Consider the following 24,723-nt stretch of genomic DNA (forward strand, 5'->3'; position numbering starts at 1 on the left):
ACTTGCCACTGTAGAGTGGGGCCGACAAGGAAGCAAACAAGTGTCTGGGTAAACACCTAACGATCTAATACCTGAACACACAATTCATTACAAAGTAAGACCACGGGGGGGGGGGGGGCACCTCCCCTCCCGTCGTGGAGGAGGCGGAGCAGAGCGCGGGGACTGTAGGCCCATCTGCCTTGGAGAGACCTGTAGGGGGCGCCCGGCGTGCAGTCTGAGCCAACCGGAGACCCCCCCCCCGACCAACCATCAGGCGGCGCTAGTGAGTCATCCCCCGGTGTTGGCTCCCAACCCTTGGCCTAAAATGACTGAAAAACTATCCATTGCTTCTCGGTCTTTTGGCTAAGATCAAGTGTGAAAAACTATCCTTACTTTTACAGTAGTAGTAAACATTTTTTTGCATATTGTTAATATTAACATTTAAAAGACAAAACTGCTTATTCTTTCAAACACATCTACTGTAATCTAAGTACACATGGTTGACCTATTATCCACTTTTTAAAATTGAGATATAATTGACACATTAGTTTCAGATAACACGATTCAATATTTGTATATATTATGAAATGATCACCACAATAAATCTGGTTAACATCCATCACACACATTTTTTTTCTCGTGATGAAAACTTTTAAGATTTGCTCTCTTAGCAACTTTCAAATTTGCAATATAGTATTATTAACTATAGTCACCATGCTGTGTGTACTTTCCACCCCAGGACTCCTGGTAACCACCAAGCACCAATTTGTTCTCTGTGTCTGAGTTTTTTTTTTTTTTAAGACTCTACCTATAAATGAGATCAAATGGTATTTATTCTCTGGCTTATTTCACTTAGAATAATGCCCTCAAGTTTCATCCATGGTATCACAAGTGGCAGGTTTTCCTTCTTTTATATGGCTGAGTGATATTCCATGATATACATACATACTGGGAGTGCCAAAAAAATGTATACACATTTTAAGAGATGTTATTTATGTAGCACTAGTTCGCCATAATCAGAAGTGTCTGCTATGACAACCACTTTGAGCACCTGTTGTAATTGCAGAACTCAAACGTGACTATATACTGAGTATTACAGTATTAATACAGTTTTTTTTCCTTTCTTAAAATGTGTATACTTTTTTTGCATCCTGTGTATATATATCACATCTTCTTCATCCATCGATAGACATTTAGGTTGTGTACGTTTCCTGGCTATTGTAAATAATGCTCACCAACCACTTTAACAGTCAGAAATTTTACTTTTTGTTTTTTTCCTTGAACCTCTATTTTTATTTTACGTCCCTCACAGCATCTTTATCCTAATCTAAAATGATTTCGTTCTACGTGTATTGCTGCACTTTATCCTAATGTAAAATAGTTGCATGCTTTAAGTTTTATTGTTCACCCTAGCACACATCTCTGTAAAGAAATTAGGTTGCAATTTTTTTCTCACTCTTAGATATTATTTGCCAGACTAGTAGCAAAATTATATAAACATGCTTCAAAATTTTACTATCAGTTTTTACACAAAACCTGAAATGTTTTGCAAGCACAACTTTTAATAAGGTAGGTTTTTTTAACAGTTCAAGTTATGCAAATTACTTGGGTGAATTTTACTTATTGCTGGAGTGAGCCAGTGTTCAGCACCAAATCAACTCTATGTTAATCTTCCATTTTTTATAGATGCAGTTGCTGGTTAAACAGAGGGAATAGAAGGGCATTTGTGTGTACCCATGCATTCTAAACCGCATTTGGCTCCATGCCAGAACTGCATGCACCTCCAAGAAAGTCAGGGACAGTGTGATGTATACTGTGTCTTAGAGCAGACCCAGGCAGCTGCAAACCTCAGGACGAGCAGAGCCCCGGACTCTCCTCACGCTGCAGTTTTTAGGCAAAAGCACACTCACTTGTTGAGAATTGGGAGTGGATTCCCCTAGAGCTGCCCCCAAAATAGCAGAGACGCATGTAGCTCTTGAGCACTTGAAAACTGGCTAGATGGCTGAGCGTTTGAATTTTTAATTACATTTCATGTAAATAGCCACATGTAGCTAAAGTCTGCCTCATTGGATAGCACAGCCCAAGTTGCTTCAGACAGCCCTCCCAGGCCTCCAGAAGAATTCATACTCCAGATTGAAGGTTGGTGTGTCAGGCCAGTCTGTCACCCATGGCAGGAGTTGACTGGATTTTTCCCTCGAGGCAGCAAGGTGGACAAATATTTATGGCCAGGTTAGGAGGCAATGCTCCTCCATGAAAGGTAGTATGTGTGTGGCGGAGGGAGGGATCATTGGGAAGCCCAGGTGAATAATCTTAATTCTTGTGATTTTTATTTTGGATGATGTTTTATCCTCCATGAGCCTTGCTATAATCTAGGCACCTTTTGTTTGCCCTGTGTCTGCACACATACATACACACACACACACACACACACACACACACACACACACGTGCATGCACACACACTTTTTCCAATACGTCTTTTCTGGACATCTACAAATCAGAGCAGTGTCTAGACCTGCACTGCCTGATATGGCAGTTCCTTTTCACATATAGCTATTACGCACATGAAATGCGGCTGGTCTAAACTGAGCTATGCTGTAAATGTAAGATCCGCATTGGATTTTAAGACTTAGTAGGAAAATAGAATGTACAACATTAAAATTTACATTGGTTTTTTGTGTTGATAATATTTTGGCTTTTTTGAGTTAAATAAAATATATTGTTAAGATGAATTTTACTTGTTTCTTTTTACTTTAAATTTATCTACATTTGAAATCAGAAATCACATATATGGCTGGAATTACATTTCTCAGCTCTACTCTAGAAAGCCAATAGTTACATCCATGACGTTGTCCTCAGTTTCCTCTTGCTGTGGGGCTCCTCTGCCACCTTTGGGGTGTTTCAAGTGCAGATTACTGAGCTATGCCCAAAGGGGCCTAATTCTAACTCCACTTTTAGTTGTTGAATTGGTCACACATTAAAAAAATAAATGTCCCCCTCCCACTATAGAGCATAATATCAGCTCAGTATGTAAAATCTGGAAAAGAAAGAAAAATTAGAAAAAGTAATCATTTGTAATTCTTTTACCTAGTGATAAGCACTGTTAACATCTTAGCAAATTTCGTTTTCTGCCAATATGCAGTGTTTTTCAGATGGTTATAATTGCACTATGTTTGCAATTTTTACATAGTGTTTTTTACAAATAATATTATATGTGATCATTTTCCATGTTACAACAATTTGTGATATGCCATTGAGCTATAATCTTTTTAACTCTTCTGTTGTTAATCATTGAAATACTTTCCAATTAAATCTTTTATTATTATTAATCAGTACTGTAATAAATAGTAGTATGCAAAAGCTTTTTCTGTATTTTCCTTTGAATAGTTGGCAAAAAGACTCAAGAAACATTGGAAGCAATCAGAGTAGCGAACTAGACAAGGATATTATTATTCATCACTACCATTACTTCCCATTGTATGTGGGTGAGGAAAAAGAAAAGTAGAATATAAACACTGGAAAACAGGGAGTCATTATCCTAGTTATAGATAAAAAGATTTTATTTCTGGAAATCCCAAGAGATTCAGCTACCAAAAACAAAACAAAACAAAAAAACACACCCCAAAACCCTAGAGAATTCTGTAATGGGTGTGGACACATACCAGCTGGAGTGGCCCTGGAGAATACATGGGATGCCCCAAAGACCTAGCGAAAGGTACTCGGAAGGGGCAATGTTTAGTCAGGATGGCTAAGATTGGCGACAGTAACACATAAACCCTTCATCCCAGTGCCTTAACACAAGATTTACTTCTTGTTCATGTAAAGGTTAATTAATACCTGTCAGCTTGCCCTCCTCCATCTTGCACCCATCACATCTGGAATGTGCGGCCTTCAGGGTTGCCACTGTAGGAGAAGAGAGGGCTGGAAGATCCCACGATGTTTTTCAGGAGCAGTCCTGGAAGTGCCTGGCATCACTGACACCCACATCTGTTTGGCCAGAACCAAGACACGCAGCTCCATTCTCACTACCAAGGAGGTTGGGAGATAGAGCAGCTTGTGAACATTTGGTGAACAGTCACAGTCTTGCCACCATCAGGGAACCTGAAAAAGGTGAAAAGAGAGAGGCCCTGTGGTCACACTGAGCTCTGTGCCTTGGGCTGGCATCATCCCATGAGGCCAAGTGTGTTACACGGGCTCGTGACACCTGTGTTCAGGCAACCCAGGAATCTTTCCTTAACATTTAGAGGGTCCGTTCCTCTCTAAGATCTACCCTCATTTTCTTCTCATTTATTTTATATTTTGCTTTTTGAATCTTTGTATTAGTGATCTGTTACTGTATAACAAATTACCCCTTAAATTTGGTGGCTTCAAACAACGAAAACTTATTATCTCACAGTTGCTTTGGGAAGGAATTTGAAAGCATCTTCACTGAGTGGTTCTGACTCAAGATCTCTGATGAGATTGCAGTCAAGTTGTTGGCTGGGGCTGCAGCCATTCGGAGGTGTGCCTGGGGCTAGATACTCTCTCACATGGCTGTTGGCAGGAGGCCTCAGCTCCTCACCACGTGGGCCTCTCCATAGGCTTATGTGAGTGTCCTCATAGCATGGCAGCATGTGATCCAAGAGACACGGCAAGGCAGAAGCCACAGTGCTTTTTGCCCTAGTCTCTGAAGTTACGTTATGCTGTTCGTCCTGCCCACACTCAAGAAGGGAATTAAACTTCATCTCTTGAAAGGAGGAATATGAAAGAATTTGTGGACATATTTTAAAACCACAACAATCTAAATAAAATTTATTTTATAGTATGAATTTCCCTCCCCTGCAAAGAACTGATTGCCCCATTACTCATTATTTACTTTCCCTCTTGATTTGTAATACTTTATTGTTGTCACGCAGCAGCCTACCCATCTGTCCCCTCGTCCCCACCCCTAAAGAAAGGAGAATCTGTGAGACGAATCCTTTCAGGGACTTTGTTTCACCTTTGTGCTTACACCTTATGTCTCCCTATTTGGCCCCAGAGGATGGCTGGTCAGCCAATGACAAGTAAGATTCCCCGTGGGGGTGGGGGACAACTCAAGCCAGGCACAGTCGAGTGGGGACCAGCAGGAGAACCCACGGGGTTGATAGAGGTGGGCATAGACCCCCACCTTCCCCTGGTTAAGGAGAGCTTATGCCTTTGTGGCTGCATTCCTTCCCACAACCTGCTTCGGAAGAGATTCAATGGTGTAATAACATCAGTTCTCCATCTATCCATTTCAGTAAGTTTCAGCATAAAGGTTTTGTCTCTTGGGGAGGTACATTCTGAAACTGACAGTTCAACTGTTTGCAGGCAAAGGTAATTAGTTCAAATCAGTTTTTTAGTATAATTTTTGAAATTCACAGAAGGTGGAGAAAACAATGTTGCTTTCTTGTGTGTGCATCAATAAAAGCCACAAGGTGGCCCTATTTGGGGCTCTCAGTCCTTTGAGGCTGTCAGACCCTTGGCCCCTGTTTTATAACTTTCTTGATTTCTGTTTCTTACTTTCTTAACCCTTCGCTGCCCCTTCTCATTCGCTCACTGCCTGTGTTGCACACAAGTTTATTCTCACACCTTTAACAGATCTCTGCTCAAAATCCCCTTATAGAGGTCCCAAGAACTATCTCAATAGAGCCCCCACCTCCTTTTTTTCTTCATAGCATGTGACATTGTCTTTGGCAAAGTCTCCCTGGTCACCTGAGCTAGGTGCTCCATGCATATCCTTTGTGTGGGCTATGTGTGCCCTCTTGTAATTGAGCGTTGATTGCTGCTGGCATGTCAGTGGGTAGGGTTGACCCTCAGACTGAATGACAGTGAAGTCTGGCTGTCACTACAGTGGACGAGCAGAAATTAACAGTATTACAATAATAGTTGAGGACTTTAATACCCCACTCACCTCAATGGATAGATCATCCTGACAGAAAATTAATAAGGAAACAGTGACTTTAAATGTCACATTAGACCATATCAACTTCATAAAAATTTATAGAACATTTCATTCAAAAATTACAGAATACTCACTTTTCTTAAGTGTACACAGAAACTTTCCCCAGAATAGACCACCTATTAGGCTGTTGTCACACAGCAGCTTAGCTGACAGTCCCCCCCCCCCCCCCCGCCCCGTGTCTTTCCTTGAGGAAAGAAAAGTCTGTGAGACTGTGCCTTTTTGGGACTTTGCTTATCTAAATGTTTTACACCTTATGTCTCTCTGTCTGGTCCCCAAAAGACGGTTTGCAGCCAAAGACGGGTAAGATATCTCACGTGAGCTACAGCCTAAGCCAGGCGGAACTGAGTGGGGACCACCAACGAGCTGCCTTAGAAAATCTGGGAAGGCGCCTTGCCTCCCTTTCCCCCGTGCCTGGGAAAAGCCACTGCTGACTCTGGCTTTCCTCTCTCACCTGATTATGAGAGAAGTCATGAGGGCAATAAAGATCAGCTCTCTCCACTTATCTCAACGAAACAGTTACAACATGAGAAACTTGCGTCCCAGAGAGGTGCATACCTCACCTAAGTTATCATAAGACTTCCCACTCCGGCTGCTTGGGGACAAAGATAATTGATTTGATTCACTTTTGTGATATGATGGATGAGTCTCACAGACCGTGTAAAGAACAATACCACTTCTTTGTATGATTATCAATAAAAGCCACCAGTCGGCCCGATTCGGGGCTCCAGTCTCTGGTGACTGTGAGACCCCCTGGCCTTCTGAGATTTAACTGCATTAAGTCTCTGTTTCTTTCTTTCTTAAAACCTAACCCAACGCCGCCCTTTCTCGCATCCTTACTGCCTGTGTTGTGCTGCACGCAACATGAGGCCACAAAACAATCCTCAATAAATTCAAGAAGACTGAAATTATATCAAGCATATTTTCTGACCACAAAGGCATGAAACTGGAAAACAACTAGAGGAAGAAAACTAAGAAAAACACAAATACATGGAGATTAAATAACATGCTACTAAACAACCAATGGATCAAAAAAGAAATAAAACAAAAAAATCAAAAAGTATCTTGAGACAAATGAAAATGAAAACATAACTTTCCCAAATTAATGGCACGCAGCAAAAGCAGTTCTAGGAGAGAAGTTCATAGCTATACAGGCCTACCTCAAGAAACAGGAAAATTACCAAATAAACGCTCTAACTTTACACCTAAAAGAATTAGAAAAAGAAGAACAAACAAAACCCAAAGTAGAAAGAAGGAAATAATGAAGATCATACCAGAAATAAACAAAATAGAGGCTGAAAAAAAAAGAAAAACAATAGAAAGATCAATGAAACTAAGAGCTGTTTCTTTGAAAAGATAAATAAAATTAAGAAACCTCTACTCAGACTTATCAACAGAGAGAGAGAGAGAGCGCACTTGAATAAATAAAATAGGAAATGAAAGAGGAGAGATTACAACTGACACCACAGAAATACAAAAGATCATTAAAGAGTACTATGAACAATTATATGCCAACAAAATGGACAATCTAGAGAAAAAAAGATACAATTCTAGAAACATGCAACCTTTCAAGACTGAAACAGGAAGAAGCAGAAAATCTGCACAAATTACTAACAATGATATTGAAGCAGTAATCAAAAACAAAAGCCCAGGAACAGACGGCTTCAAAGGTTAATTCTACCAAACAGTTAAAGAAGAATTAGTACCTATCCTTCTCAAAATTTTCCAAAAATACGAAGAGGAAGGAATGCTTCAACAGTCATTTTATAGGGGCCGGCCCCGTGGCTCAGGCGGTTAGAGCTCCATGCTCCTAACTCCGAAGGCTGCCGGTTTGATTCCCACATGGGCCAGTGGGCTCTCAACCACAAGGTTGCCAGTTCAATTCCTCAAGTCCCACAAGGGATGGTGGGCAGCACTCCCTACAACTAAGATTGAACACGGCACCTTGAGCTGAGCTGCCGCTGAGCTGCTGGATGGCTCAGTTGGTTGGAATGCATCCTCTCAACCACAAGGTTGCTGGTTCGACTCCCATAAGGGATGGTGGGCTGTGCCCCCTGCAACTAGCAAACGGCAACTGGACCTGGAGCTGAGCTGCGCCCTCCACAACGAAGACTGAAAAGACAACAACTTGAAGCTGAATGGCACCCTCCACAACTAAGATTGAAAGGACAACAACTTGACTTGGAAAAAAGGCCTGGAAGTACCCACTGTTCCCCCAATAAAGTCCTGTTCCCCTTACTCAATAAAATCTTAAAAAAAAAAAAAATTTAGAGCATTAAAAAAAAAAAGGTCATTTTACAAGGCCATTATTACCCTGATATCAAAACCAGACAGAGACATTACGAAAAAAGAAAATTACAAGCCAATATTCCTGTTAACCATAGATGCAAAGACCTCAACAAAATAGTAGCAAACCAAATTCAACAATACATGAAAAAGATTATGCCCCATGATAAAGTGTGATTCATACAAGGGATGCAAGGATGATTCAATACCTGTAAAACAATGTAATACACCAAATCAACAAAACCAGATAAAAATCATATGATCATCTCAATAGATGCAGAAAAAAATGTTTGACAAAATTCAACATCCATTTATGATAAAAACTCTCAATTAAGTGGATATAGAAGGAACTTACCTCAACACAATAAAGCTATATAATATAAGCCCACAGCAAACATCATACTCAGTGGTGAAAAGCTGAAAGTTTTTCCTCTAAAATTAGTAACAAGATAAGAATTCCAACTCCCACTACTATTATTCAATATAGTATTGGAAGTTCTAGCCACAGCAATCAGACAAGAAAAAGAAATAAAAGGCATACAAACTGGAAAGAAAGAAGTAAAATTGTCACTTTTTGCAGATGGCATGATGCTTATTATATATAGAAAGCCCTGAGATCTCTCAGTTATAGGCATCTATGCCTTTTATATGCTCTTTTTATTCTTTCTAATGATAGGATATAAGAGTTGTTTTTCTTTCTTAATCTACACATTGTATTCAACTCTTATATGGAGCAATTGTGGAAATTTAACATTCTAAAAAAAAAGAAGAAGTCTTGAAAGGAACAAGAGATAAACGAGTATTTGACTGACTGGATTTTTCATTAGAAATCACAGGTCCCAGAAAGGATTGTAAAATATCTTTAAAATGCTGGGGGGAAAACTTGTAAACTCTGAAATGTATATGAAGAAAAATTATCTTTCAGAAATGAGATAAAATAAAGACATTGTCAGGGAAGGCAAACTAAGAAATTTTGTTGCCAGCACACCTGCTGTGAAAGTAAAGCTGAAGGAAGGTTTTTATGCTGAAGGTAGCATCAGGAACTTCAGGAATGAAGAAAGAGCAATAGAAAGAGTAAATATATAAGTAAATAAAATAGGATATTTATTAAGTTTTTAAAAATATGCCTGACTGTTAAGATCAAAAATTATAATTCTATAAGGTAGGGTTGTCAATGTATATAATATAATAAATATGACAAATATAACATAGAGAGGGGAGGGTAAAGACACTTATATGTTTGTAAGCCTTCTTCATTTTACTTGACTTTGCAAAATATTAACTCTAATATGTGTGAAATTTTAGCTAAGTATGTTGTAATCCCTAGAGTAGTCACTAAAAAGTCAACAGATAAAATGCAAAATAAAAATATTCAATTGATCCAAAAGAGAGAAAGACAGGTGGCATAGAGGAAAAAGAACCAAAGTAAATAATGGGAAAATAAATAGATAATAAAGCAATAGACCTAAATCCAACCATATCAATAATTACATTTAATGTAAATGGTCTGAATACACCAATTAAAAAAGATTATCAAATTGAATAAAAAGCAAGATCTAATTATATACTGTGAATAAGAAACCAGCCTTAAGTATAATTAAATATGTGAATTTAAAGTAAAGTAAAAGGTAGAAAAACATATACATGCAACTACTAGTAAAAAGAAACCTGGCATTAACATCAATATTAAAAATTTTAGATAAATATTTCTTAATAGTAACATTAGACTAAGTAGACTTCAGAATAAGGAAAATTATCAGAGACAAAGAAGGATCTTACATAAAGATAAAAGGATGAATTCACCATGATATAACAATCCAACATATATATGTACCTAATATCAGAGCTTCTAAATCCATGAAACAAAACTGATAGAAATGAAAGAATAAATAGGCATATCCACATTCCTGCTAAGAGACTTCAACCTTCCTCTCTTAGTTATCTATAGAATACATAGACAATCAGCCAAGATGTAGCAGATCTGAACACTTATCAACCAATCACCAAAACGATATTTATAGAAAACTCACACACCAGCAGGAGAATATATATTCTTCTCAAGTGCACATGGAACCAATATCCTGAGCCATAAATAAACCTTTATTTATAAGAATTGCAAATGTACAAAGTGTGTTCTCTTTAAAATAGAAATCAATAATAGAAAAATATTTGGATCCACAATTTTTGGAAATTAAACAATACACTTCTAAATAACCCATAATCCATAAACCTCAAGGGAAATTAAGATTTCCTGTTTGGCCTTTTGATTCTTAGCCTCTTTTTTTTTCTCTCAGTCATCTGTCTTTTCCTTGTTGTTTGGAGAGCTTCTATGTATTCTATGTGTGAGTCCTTTGTGGATAGCACATTGTGACTAGTGTATCACTTCCCACTCTGGGTTTTGTCATCTCACAATTTTAAGTTGTCATTTTTTGAACAGGCATTCTTAATTTTAATATGGTCAATTTTTTATTTTAAAGTTTATTGGGGTGACAATTATTAGTAAAGTTACATAGATAAGGTCAAATTTATTTATCTTTTTCTTTATGCTTAGTGCTTTCCATATTTCATTAAAGAAGTAACTCCCTATTTAGAACATATCCTCCAATTTATCTTAAATAAGATTTATAACTAACATTTAGATATTAAGTCACCTAGAATTGGTTTTTTGTACAACGTGGTGTAATAAGACAATTTAAAATTTCCTTGTACTAACCCAATTGTTTTGGCAGCATTACTTAAAAAGATGGTTCTTTCCATTCCATTAACAGCATATCTCAATACATGGATCTGTTTCTACCCTCTATTATGTGCCATTGTTATATTTTCTCCACCCTATACAAACACCATACTTACTTATTATAATAGATTTATAGTAAGTCTTGATTTGGTGAATTTTCTCAAATTTTCTCAAGGAGGTCTTGGTTATTCATTGTTATTTACATTTCCATGTAAATTTTTAGAATCAGACTTCCAAGTTTCATTAGAAAAAATTAGTTGAGGGACTATCAGTCTGTCAGGGTCGCGGTGTTCCTCGGGAGTCCTGAAATCTAGGGAGGTCAACACTGAGGTGGGAATTCCTGTCCTTGTTTCACAGGTGAGGAGCCCGAGAGCTTGTTACTTGTCAAAGGTCCTTTGGCTGCAGAGTTGGTGCAAATCAAATGCATCATCAACCTTCTTCCCTCCCCACCTCAGGGCAGCCATGACCCCTGACCTCACATGGATGGGCCAGCCCGCCTCATCTGGAAGCCTTGTTGCTGTTTGCTGCAGGGCTCTGGAGCCTGAGAGGATTTACTATCACAAGACCTTCATTATAAGAAATATTGAAAGGAGCTCTTTTCTCTGAAACAAAGTGAAGAAAGTATAAAAAACTTTGAGAAACATGACAAACATAATCAGGAAATTGCAAGTCAGAATAGGGTGTTAAACACTTAATAACAACATAAAGGTTAAAGGGAAAAAGCATTTTAAAAGGACTGTAACTTCTGCAATTTGGAAATAAACATGCAGCAAAAAAAGGGATAATTTGTGACAACAAATACATAAAAGGAAAGAAGGGAAAAGGACTGAAATTGCATGGGTGAATGAAGATAAGATGCAACCAGAAGAAAAAAGACTATTGTATTTATGAAACTTTCTTTTTACATAAACCTACATAGTCACAAAACAAAAGTCTAGAGCTGAGACATGTAACATAAATAAAGAAGAAATGGAGAAAAGAATCATAGAAAGTCACCAAACTGAAATAGCAGACAGGAAAAAAGAAACAATGGAGATACATAGCATCCAGAAAACAATCGTTAAAATGATTGTAGTAAGTCCTCATATATCAATAATCACCCTAAATGTAAATGGATTGAACTCAACCGTCAAAAGGCACAGAGTAGGGGGTTGTATTAAGAAAACAGGACCCAACTAACTATATGTTGCTTTCAGAAGCTCCATCTCAATTAAAAGAGAACAAATAGTCTCATAGTGAAGGGGGTGAGAACCATAAGTCTCTCAAGTCACAAATTTGGAGGTCAGGCGAAACCCCTCCTCATCCTCTTGTTAGTCCTGTGAAATCTGTCTCCCTGCACCTGTCTCTCCCCTTCTCACAGTGTTCTATTCCAGACCTTCTCATCTCTCACCGGAGTGACTTCAGTGACCATCTGTCTGGCTGCTTTCCTTCTAAGTGTTCCCACTGACCCTCCTCCATACTGCTGCCTGGGTTCTCTAAGATGCATGTCTTCTCATGACTCTCACCTGGAAGCCAGCCAACAGCTCTACAGTGCCTATAGGACATTGGTTCAGTCTTTAGGTCAGTGCACTCATCCATGTCCTGCCACTGCCTCCCCAGCACCGTGCCCAGACCTCACACCTTTCCCCTCTTGCGCATCACAGTCCTGACGTGCCGATGCTCATAGGTCCTTGGGCATAATATGGCCTGTCCACTCCTCATGCTGTGGTGTCTACTGGGCCGTCTGCCTGTCATGCTTCTCTTTTTCTCTTTGTTCACATTAAAACCTTCTATTCATTTGATGCAATGGAGTACAAATGTCACCCCCAGGAAGCATGTCTTCCGATGACAATCTCTGTCTCCACATGCTAACTTGACCATGCTTCCCATCTGCGCATTTCACAATGACGTGCATTTGTTAATAGTTGTCTCCTTTTTTAGTCAGTAAGCTCTTCATTAGAATGGAATCTCTTATTTTCTTCATCATATTTAGTGTTTAGGAATATCCATGTGTGTAGTAGCTGTTAAATTCATGTTGAGTGAACAAAGACCATGGAAAGGCTTACAACAGTGTCCTAAGTCTATGTGTATGTAAGAGAGAAATGGCCATGGGGGTGCGGTGTTATGTCTATGGACTTGATGAACCTGGCTCAGAACTTCTGTGGCCTTGGAGCATGATCTTTGCTTTCATCCCTTTCCTGTTTTCTCCCCAGCGTTGGGCTCAGCTCCTCTGGTTTCTATCATGAGATATGTTGATGGAGGCATCCAGCTACTCTGCAAGTCCTCAGGCTGGTTTCCCCAGCCCACAGAGAAGTGGAAAGACCCACTAGGAAATGATTTGTCTTCAGACTCAAAGGTGGATGCAGACAGACATGGCCTGTTTGATGTGGAGACTTCCCTTATAGTCCAAGAAAATGCTGGGAGCATATCATGTTCTATCCAGTACCCTGACCAGAGCCGAGAGGTGGAATCCAGGGTATGGACAAGAGGTGAGAGGGAGAAGGGGGTGAGGGGAAGAGATGCATGTTTGTGTAGCTTAGAGGGAGAACAGGAGCCTCTACTTCAGGGTTGTTGTGTAGTATCGTCCAGTTAAAGATTACTTTTGAAAGCCAAAGATCCATGAAGTATACAGATAATATCATGAAATTTGATTATGTAGAAATAATCGTTTACCATTGCAGTAGAGTAGTATCAAATACTTCCTTTATCATATGGTCTTCTTACTGGCACAACCCTCAAAAATCAACACACAAAATTTAAGAATGCTAACATGAGGAAGAAGAAAGAGAAGTTTACACTGTGATTTATAGATGATGTAATACAGAACTGTACACCTGAAATCTATGTACCTTTACTAACAATTGTCACTCCTATAAACTTTAATTTAAAAAAAAGAAAGAAAAGTTTACTCATATTTTAGAAAACATTTAATCACTATACTTTGAAACCAAATAAAATAAAAATATAAATAATTTTTGGAAGGATTTAAAAATTATAGTATAATTTATGTAAACTCAAATATGTAAATGAACTTTATATCAAGGGATTTAATTTACCAGTAAAAAGACAAAGAATATCAAACTGGATTTTTGAAACTTGACTGTTGCTATTGACTTGACTGTTGTTACATAAGAAAAAAATAACACATATTCATTGAAAATAAAAGTCTAACAAAAACATACCAGACAAATATTATCATAAGGAGAATCATAACAGATATATAGTGTCAAGAAAGGAAGAAAAACATTAAGAAAAAAAAACATTAGAATTGATATGAAAGGAAGGAATCGAATGGCCATTTTTCACAGGATATGTGGTGACATACAATAGAAATTTAGAATATAAAGCTAAATTTTTTCAATTCATAAATGAATTTACCATGTTCATATAAGATTAATAAAATTTATTGCATTTTTGTTTAAACCAGCCAAGAGAAAAATGAACATGCCATCTATAAGGACAACCAAAAAATATGTTAATGAGGAGTAAGTCCAATGAAATATTTTCAAACTCTTATTTAAGATCATATAAAAGTTTATTAAAAGATACTAAAGAAAATTAAATAAGAGGATGCAACATTTTTCATATAAGATATACAATGATTTAAAATCAGTTCTCCCAAAATTGATCTATGGAATCAATATAATTTTATTGACAATCTCAACAGAGTTTTCTTAGCAGAATATACCTTGGTTCCAATTTAAGTGATTGAGCCATTGGCTAAGAATTACCAAAACACAGCAAAATAAGATGAAACTGAGAAATTTAGTCAAGTATGTGTCAAGACATATCTCAGAGTTGTGATGATGAAGCCAGTCAAAACTATGGGCACAGAGATAGACAAGTGGACAATGGCACAGAACAGTGAACCAGGAAACAACCGAGGCTTGAATAGAAACTTGATGTAGACTGAGGTGATATTACATATAACAGTGTGTGAAGGAAAGTCCATTCAACAAATAATGCTGGCACAGTTGTTAGCCATTTAGAAGGAAATGAAACCAAACCTCTACCTCATTTTATACTTAAAAGTAAAATCCATACAGATTTTATATGGAGGACTTATCCAGACCTGCAAAGTTTGAAACCTTTAGAAGAAATTAGAGAAACATATCCTTTTCATCTTAAGATATAAGAGGATTCCCTAGATGAGAATCAAATTGCATTCACCTTTCAGCAATGATTAAGGAGTCTGTGAATTGCTTTTCAGAGACCTTTTTTCCAGTTCTTACCCTGTTGCCTGGCCTCCATTTCACAATGGAAACTCTGGGTGTCCTGGGTGTTGCAGTCCTAGGACTGATTTCTTACTCAATATCCAAAGGTCAGTGAGAAAATGAAGGATGGGCTTGTGGTATATTCAGGTTCTAATGGGGCCAGGATCAGGGATGCTCCCATTCACCTCCTGGATCTGTCCTTAGAGCCCCGGGATCCAGGTTCCCATCACCTGGGCCACAGGGACCCCAGCCCTCACCCTCTCCATGCTGCCTTGAAATGGATCCCTTGGGCAACACCAGCCTCCACCAAGCTTTTCCTACTTCAGTGATGGCCAAGAATTAGGAGAAGCACCATTTTCAGTACCTGTACATCAAATTAAGTTCTAAGAACAGCACCTAAACGCCAGTAAAATTTTTGAATTTTCTCGTTTTGGACTGTCACACAACGCCTTTGACAACCCATGTGATAATCTCCCCTTCCCTTCCAGCCTTCTTCTACCTGATAACCTCCATTTCTATCTCCACAGGACCCCAGATGTCAGCCCCTCCTTTCATATTAATGTTGCTGATCTCTCCTTTTACCCCAGCTAGAGATGCTCAGTACATAGGGGTGGGGGCGGGGGCACAAAAGGACAGTTCTATAAGAGTCCCCATTATTCATCCTCAGCTTATCCCCCTGAGCAATGAGCCAGGGCTGTGTTTGTAACTTACACACTGCTGTGTCCACCACTGGATATTCTGTTTCTTTTTCAGGGAAAATCTGGGCAGAATTGGATAAATGTCTCATTATGTTCTGAGCCTTCCCCACAGTTCTCCTGGGTCCCTGCTGTTCCCCAGTTTGAGCCACCTGGGGGTTGTCCTGGCTCCAGACTGGATGGGAAGCATGGGCAGGCCAATGAGGGCAGCTGGTTCAATCCCCCATCCATTGACTAATAATTTTATTCTCAGATATCTGAGTATTTTAAAGGTCATCAAGTGTTGGAAATGCCTATAAATTGTACGCATATTTTCCTAATGATAATTCTGTGGGGAGAGGAACCATAGATTTCACGAGGTCTCTGAGGGTGTGGACCCAGAATGGGGAAGAGCCTGTCGGGCGTCTCCCTCAACCTCCTGCCTGGCTTGGTACTTAGAGACAAGCATCCTAGCCTTGTATCAGCACAGAATATTCTACCTTTTGTATCATGGAAACACCACGAACTGGGTAAGAGTGTTGTAGAGCTTTCCACTCACACTCTCCCCTGGAACCCTGTTCCGTGATTTCAGCCTCTTGTGTGTTTTTGGTTTTCAGACTAGAGAAGGAAGCATGGAGGGGCAGGTGAGAAAAGCTATTCCTTCCACCCCCATTTATCTCTTCCTTACAATTCCCTAGTTTGTGAATCTTGGGACCCTGAGGCCATGGGTCTCTGCAGAGACAAGCTTGTTTGGGGGACCCTGAAACTGTCTGCAGATGCTGGGGGAGGTGCATTTGTAGAGAACCCCATGGCTTCAGCAGATCTTGTGGACCCATGACACCCACAAACATTAACCACCCTGGTCTCCTGTCTCCCTGCCCCCTGCTCTCCACCTGAGCACTGACCCTCCTGTTCTGTCTGTTTGTTTTCAGAACTGAGAAAGGCCCGGAAACACGCATGTACCAATGCTTGGGAGGGTGACAGTGGACAGGGCCTTGGGCGGGCAGGGGAGAGGGAGCCGACCAGAGACAAACAAGGGGGAACAGTAACACTGAGACACACTGGACTGCAGATTATAAATCTGTGAGGCCCAGATCCATCCCAGGGGACAGCTGCCCCAGACTCATTTCTTGGCCCAGGACTAGGAGTGGATAGGGCAGGAGTTGGGTCAGTCAGGGTAGGGGTCAGAGGCTAAGCTCCAGGGAATTGAGGGCACTGGTGACTGGCCCAAGGGGATGGACTGAGAGGAAGGGGTTGAAATTGGGCAGTACTCAGAATGGAAGGGAGTGGTTAGAGGGGATGATCGGGGACTCACAAAGTCATGTGGTGGTACAGTGGTATGGCTGGGGTGATATACAGGAGCTTGGACCTCACAGTTGGGTATCTCCAGGCATTGGTGAGGCCCTAAGGCCCCACTAGTGATGAGGGAGGAGAGGGGGCAGTGTCTTATGGAGTCTGTGGCTCTGGGTCCTCATTTGATCCCACGCTGCTCTAGTCTGCAGTGGGAGAATGTGATTTCTGCATCCAGCTCAGGTCCCTCCTCAGTAACTCATGCTCTCTTTCCCCCACCACACCCCAGTGGAGGTGACTATGGACCCAGAGACGGCTCACCCCCAGCTGTACATTTCTGATCTGAAAGCTGTGTGCTATAGGAGCATTTCCCAGGAGGTGACGTACACGGACAAGAGATTTACAAGGAAGTGTGTAGTGTCTTCTCAGGGATTCCAGGCAGGAAAACATTACTGGGAGGTGGATGTGGGACACAATGTAATGTGTTTGGGAATATGCTGGGACAATGTGGACAGGAATGTGGCATATGAGACGTTGTGTCCCTACAATGGGTACTGGGTGCTTGGACTGAATAGCGAACATTGTTATGTCACATTTAACCCTTATAGAATCATCTTCTCTTTGAGAACACCCCCTACACGAGTGGGAATCTTCCTAATCTATGAGGTGGGACCGTCTTCTTCTTCAATGTAAATGATCAGTCCCTCATTGACACCCTGACACATCAGTTCGAAGGGTTATTGAGACCTTACATCCAGCTTGATGTGAGTGATGAGAAAAATGTGACTCCCATAGTGATCTGCCCAGTGTCCCCGGGATCAGAGAAAGAAGCACCTTCTGACACAGACAACCTGGAGCCCTCCTCACAGGTGACCACACCCTTCCTGTCCAGGTTGGTGCACAGAGGGAATCACACCTCACACTCTCCCTCAGGACACTGAGCTTCCTCTCAGCCTCAAGAGCCCTGCAGCAGACAGCAGCATGGCTTCCAAATGAGGAGGGTTGGCCCATCCATGTGGGGTCAGGGTCATGGCTGCCCTGAGGCGGGGAGGGAAGAAGGCTGATGATGCATTTGGTTTGCACCAACTCTGCAGCCAAAGGACCTTTAACAGGCTCTGGGGCTCCTCACCTCAGTGACAGGAATTCCCACCTCAGGGTCAAGTGAAGACCAACGCAGTGAATGTGAATCATGCTGTCTAATGTTGGTGGCCTGGTGTCAGTGGACGATGTGTTCTTTATATTCAACTTTTCCAACATGATCTGTGTTTATTTATTCCATATTAATTCATTTTCCTCTTTTCCAAATCTGCTGTAGAATAGTTATTCACCTTTCTGTGCCATGCCCAAAGAATTGATGAGGAGGGACGCTTTCCCAGTTCATTTTATAAAGCCAACATGACCCAGATACTAAAACCAAACAAAGACATTAGAATAAATAAAAGAAAACTACCAATTCTTATCCTTGAAGAATATAGTTGCAAAAATTTAAATAAAATTTTAGCAAATTGAATTCAACAACATATTGCAAGAATAACACATTACGGCCAAATACGTCTTTCCCAGTAATGAGGGAATGTATTAATATTCAAATAACAAGCAGTGTAATTCACCACATTAACAAACTAAAGAAGCAAACTATATGATTATCTCAATAAATGCAACAACAGAATGTTTGACATAATCAACATTCATTGCTAATAATTCTTTCAGCAAAGAAGATACAGAGATGGTTAGTAAATGCTCAAAAAGATTCTCTACAAATTCGCACAGTAAGAAAATGCAAATTAAAACCACAATGAGACATGATTACCACCTTTTAGAGTAAAATTAAAAAGACTGATCATACCAAGTTTTGATGAAGCTGTTGAGGGACTGGAAGTCATACACAGTTGGTGGGGAGATAAAATGGTGCAATTACTTCAGAAAACAATTTGTCAGTTTCTTTAAAATGTAAACAGTCCCTTACCATGTGATTCTACCAGCTCATGCTAAGTATTTTGTTTAAGAGAAAAGTAAATACATTCCTCTACAAATTTGTACACGAATGTTCACAGCAGCTTTTTCTAGTAACTGAAAGTTGTAAATGATCCAGATGCTTATCAACAGATGAATGGATTAACAAATCATGGTATATCCATGCAATGAAGTGCTACTCAACAATTAAAGAGAATGAAATATTGACACACCACGAGGACAAATCCAAAATAATTATTCCAAGTGAAAGAGGTCAGACCAAAAATAAAAAAACAACAACAATAAAAAAACAACCAACCAACAAACAAAAACACCAAACTAACCAACCAAACAAACAAACAAAAAACCCTCAAAGAGAGAGAGAAAAAAAACCCTCAAAAAGAATACATACTGTGTGACATCACTTATATAAAAGTATAGAAAATGCAAACAGAAGCCCCTGACAGAAAGCACATCAGTGGTTGCTAGGAGGGAACAGTAGGATAGAAGGGATTACAAATGGGAACAAGGATGCTCTTAGGGTGCAGAAATGCTCACTGTCTTCTTTGGGGTGATGGTTTCATGGGTAAACACAGAATTCAAAACATCAACTAGAGATGGCATGGAGGGACTTTCAAGATGATGGACTAGGTAAATGTAATGCCTACTGCATCCCAGGATCACACCAAAATTACATATAAATTATAAAACTATCAACCTCAAGAATCATCTGAACACTAGCTGAAGAGAACCACTATAACTAAGGATATAAAGAAGTGGCCACATCAAGACTGGTAGGAGGGGTGGAAATGCCATACATCCTGACCCAAGACCCACAGAGAGAAATGCCAGGAGGGACACCTCGGTGACAGAGTTTCCCCCTGAAGAGGGAGGGACCCCCCAACCCCACACTGGGCTCCCCAGCCAGGAAGAGGAGTTCCCACAGCATCTGGCAGTGAAAATCAGCGAGGAGTCTGTCTGCCCTTCCCAGTGGGTCAGAAGGTGGCTGGAAACCCAGACGCCCTCTTGCAGAGCTGGCAGATGGACTCACTCATTCACTAACCTGGTCTCTGGTGGAGGCATGGCAGCTCGGAAGGCCCAGGGATGTGCAGGGAAGGCCTGAACTGAGTGACTTTGGTGCTGGAGCTGGAGGGACAGAAGCCATTGTTGTCCCTGTGTGGAGCATAACACACGTGTGGCTTTCAGGGTTAAGCCCTCCCCCAAAGGGTGAAGTCTGGGACCTCATTGGTCTGGTGGAATCCGCACATGCACAACAGCCTTGGTGACACCCTGAGTCCCTACCCTCTGCACAGGTGGTATTACATTGCCCAGGAAACCCATTACTACTGGGCTGCTGGCCCCGACCCACAGACTGTGGATTAAAGTGGGTGGAGGGCCTGCAGCAGCCCAGAAAATGGGAAATGTTTACTGGTGGGTGGTAACCCAAGACCTGCTCCACAGCACAGATGGACATTGGCTGACCATAGTGTTCTTGGGGCGTTTTTGCAGGGTGGTCTCGGGCTAACCCTGGTGCAGGAGCTGAGACTGCATTTTTATAGAAACCCCCGACCAAACTCCCTGGAGCCCCACCCAGCCCACCTAGAGCTGCATTACCAGGCACACTCTGGGCCCCTGGTGGGCTGGCCCCACCCGATAGCCATGGAGGAGGTTTATTTTACAAAAGTGGACAATCACAATAGCCCAGGGAGATTTTGGTGGTGGACAGTGACCCAAAAACTGCACCGCAGCCACTCGGGGGCAGCTCTCAGGAATCTGTGAGCCAAGGTGGTGGCTGGCAGCAGTGTTCTCAGGGCACTGTGCAAGGTGGTCACAGGTCAGGTACTGGCGTAAGAACTGAATCTGCATTAACATTGTAAAAATCACCAGTCACATCCCATGACTCCCTTGAACTCCACCCCATCCAGCTAGTGCTGCATCACCAAGGCCACGCTCAACACTGGGTCAACCAGACTAGCAAGTGCCTCTTCCAATGACTAGGTCTGACAGGCAGCTGGCAGGTGGCAACAGGCCTAGGGGGCCCTGGGCCTTTTGCTAAGCTGCCTCAGGCCCACTATTGGTGGCAGCCAGCCTCAGTTCACAGTGAGGCCAGCTTCACATGCCTCCAGATCCAGCCCAGGCAGCAGCCAACCACATACAGCATTGAGGCTCCTACCAGGTAGCCATGGGTCTGTAACAGGCAAGGCTGAAATTTTCCTGCATGGGAGCCCCTCCCAAGAGACACCAGAAACAACACACCCAAGGCCAGCTTCAGACCACACCAGAACAGTACCTGGTTAGCCCCACAAGCGACACACTAAAAGTGGGGGTTCTCAACAGTCACAAGAGCCCACAGAGGCAAAGCCCACACACAGCAGCTCATGCACTGTGAACACAGCCAAGCCTCACAGTTAGTCAGCCTAGGAGTCAATCCCACCCACTGGTGCACCAAAAGCAATCAAGGGTCAACTACAACAGGAGAACACCCACAACACCCAAGGGACACTCCTGGAACGCACACACAGGAGATTAGGGAGACTGCACAATTGGACTACACAGGACACATACTACTTAAGTCGACCCAGCAAAGACTGAGAGACATAGGAGCTCTACCTAATGCATAGAAGCAAACACAGAGTGGCAGCCAGAATAAGGAAACAAACAAACAAAAAACTTGTCCCAAATAAAAGAACAGGAGAAACCTCCAGAAATGGAGCTAAATGAAATGGAGGCAACCAACCTACCAGAGACAGAGTTTAAAACACTGGTTATAAGAATGCTTAAGGAATGTACTGAGAATTTCAACAAAGAGGCAGAAACTACAAAGAAGGACATAGAAAAAAGAACCATAAATAAGAACCAGTCAGAAAGAAAGACTACAATAACTGAAATGAGGAATACACTAGAAGGTGGACTTCACAGAAATGGCGGCAGTGAGGAGGACTTCTTGAGTTCTCCCCTGGAAGTTACCACAAACTGAACATTTATAACTCATCAAAGGATTCTCTGCTCATCACACAGCACAGCCAAAAGATTCACACGAAGATTACCTGAAGGTGGGCAAACCAGGCGAGGGAAAGGAGAGGTGTGGAGACCAGCCCGCATCCGTGGCTGCAGAGATGCGGGGCCCCATGATATAGACCAGAGATGGCAGCAGCCAGGCTGTGGGCTATTTCCCTGTGCCCCACAGTCCTGCCAAGAGATCAGCATACAGGATGGCGGTGCCCAGCATTTGAGGCAGAGAACTGCCTCAAATCTCAATTGAGAACTGCGGCTGGACTCTCTGGGTCAGACAGAAATCGATGAAAACTCTGTACCCAGGCCCTTCCCCCGATTCTTCCGCAGCAATCCTACCCCCACCCTTCCAGAGTCTTAAACTTGTCCCTAAACAGAAGAGTAGTGTCAGATTACAGAGGAGCTGTAGCGCTCAAGAACTGGAAAGAGCTGATTTGCAGCTGTGACCTAGGGAAGAGGCTGGACAGGGAGACAAACGCACCTGCCTACCCAGCCCCACCTTTTCTGGGTGGTTCCCGGCAGGGCAATTACAGCTGCTGAGACATACGCAAGGGTTAGCAGAGGGTGGCAGAGGCAGCTCTGGGCTTTCAGCAACTCAGAAGTCTTGCACCCTCCGCATCCCCCCCTCTCACCCCCCCTCACCTCCCCCCCATGGAAGAAGTGCCCTAAGACTCAGGAGACCTGGGCACAGGGAATAAACTCACCTCCCCATGGCTGGCTGTGGTGCTCTAAGTGCACGCTTGTGCAGGCGAGAGCAGAAACTGCACTGACTTTGTAAAAACTACCAACTACAGCCCATAGCCTCACTCATTTAGAACTGTACTGTCAGTGTCACTCTGGGCACCAGGTGCCTGGCTCTGTTGCCACAAGACAGAGAGGAGTTTTTCTACAGCAGAGCACAACTTGGAGATAGCTTGGTGGCCTTAAGCCAAGACTGGTGCTGTTTTTCATTTTCTTTTATTTTTCTATTATCATTTTAAGTATATAAAATTTTTTCACCTTTCTTTCTCTCTTCTTTTCTATTTTCTTTTCCTTGCTCTACTTTTCCTCCTTCTTTCCATTTTTCTGTGTTGATTTTTTTTTTGAGGGGGGGGTGTTGCTATTTTTTGTTTTGTTTCTTTTGTTTTTTGTATTTTTGTTTCTGTTCAGTATTGGTTGTCGGTTGTTTTCACCTGTGAGTATATTTGTTTTGTTGTTGTTGTTGTTGGGCTTGTTGATTTGTTCTGTTCTGAAATCCGACAACACCAGGGCCCAGCCCAAGAAGTACAAGAATCAACACATCCAGAGGCCAACTCCAGACCAAACAAGAGCATTTCCAGGTTTGACCTACAAGTGACACACCTAGAGGGAATTCCCTACAGGCACAAGAGCCCATAGGGGCCAAGCCTCATCAGAGGGGGTCAACCCTCACACAAGGAACTCATACAACTCAACGACAAAAAACAAACAACCCAGTGGAAAAATGGGCAGAGGACCTGAAGAGACATTTCTCCAAAGAGGACATACAAATGGTTAACAGACATATGAAAAAATGCTCAACATCACTAATCATCAGAGAAATGCAAATCAAAACCACAATGAGATATCACCTCACCCCAGTTAGAATGGCTATCATCAACAAGACAAATAGTAACAAGTGTTGGAGAGGCTGTGGAGAAAAAGGAACCCTCATACACTGTTGGTGGGAATGCAGACTGGTGCAGCTGCCATGGAAGGCAGTGTGGAGGTTCTTCAAAAAATTACGAATAGAATTACCATATGACCCAGCAATCCCTCTCCTGGGTATCTACCCAAAAAATAAGAAAATGTTTATCCATTAAGACATGTGTGCTCCAATGTTCATTGCAGCTTTGTTTACGGTGGCCAAGACATGGAAACAACCAAAATGTCCTTCGATAGATGAATGGATAAAGAAGTTGTGGTATATATACACAATGGAATACTATTCGGTGGTAAGAAAAGATGAAATAGTATCATTTGTGACAACATGGATGGATCTTGAGATTATAATGCTAAGCAAAATAAGTCAGACAGAAAAGGCAGAGAACCATATGATTTCACCGATATGTGGCATATAAAACTGAAAACCACAAAAGAACAAGACAAACAAATGAAGGAACAAAAACTCATAGACATAGACAATAGTTTAGGGGTTACCAGAGCGTAAAGGGGGAGTGGGACTCTAGAAGAGGGTAAACAGGGTGTAATACACGGTGATGGAAAGAGAACTAACTCTAGGCGGTGAACACACAAGGTGAAATATAGATAATGTATTACAGAATCGTACACCTGAAATCTATGTATCTTTACTAACAATTGTCACCCCAATAAACTTTAATTTGAAAAAAACAAAGGGAAAATCAGCTGTTAGTCTTATGGGAGTTCCCTTGTATGTAATTCGATGTCTGTCTCTTGCTGCTTTTAGGGTTCTCTCTTTGTCTTTAACCTTTGCCATTTTAACTATAATGTGTCTTGTTGTGGACCTGTCTGGGTTTATCCTGGTTGGAACTCTCTGCACTTCTTGGGACATGTATGCCAATTTCCTTCACCAGGTTAGGGAAGTTTTCGGACATTGTTACTTCAAATATGTTCTCGATCCCTTGCTTCCTCTCTTCTCCTTCTGGTATTTCTATGATGTGC

At 41.4% G+C, this 24,723-nt stretch overlaps 1 pseudogene; it reads left to right on the forward strand.

Moving 5' to 3' along the window:
* The first annotated feature begins 12,445 nt into the window (after nt 1-12,445).
* On the forward strand, nt 12,446-20,850 carry LOC109437615 (butyrophilin-like protein 8; annotated as a pseudogene).
* Nucleotides 20,851-24,723: the final 3,873 nt, after the last annotated feature.

Source organism: Rhinolophus sinicus, chromosome 5 (assembly GCF_057876585.1).
Source record: "Rhinolophus sinicus isolate RSI-liver-muscle chromosome 5, RSI-T2T, whole genome shotgun sequence".
Lineage (NCBI taxonomy): Eukaryota > Metazoa > Chordata > Mammalia > Chiroptera > Rhinolophidae > Rhinolophus > Rhinolophus sinicus.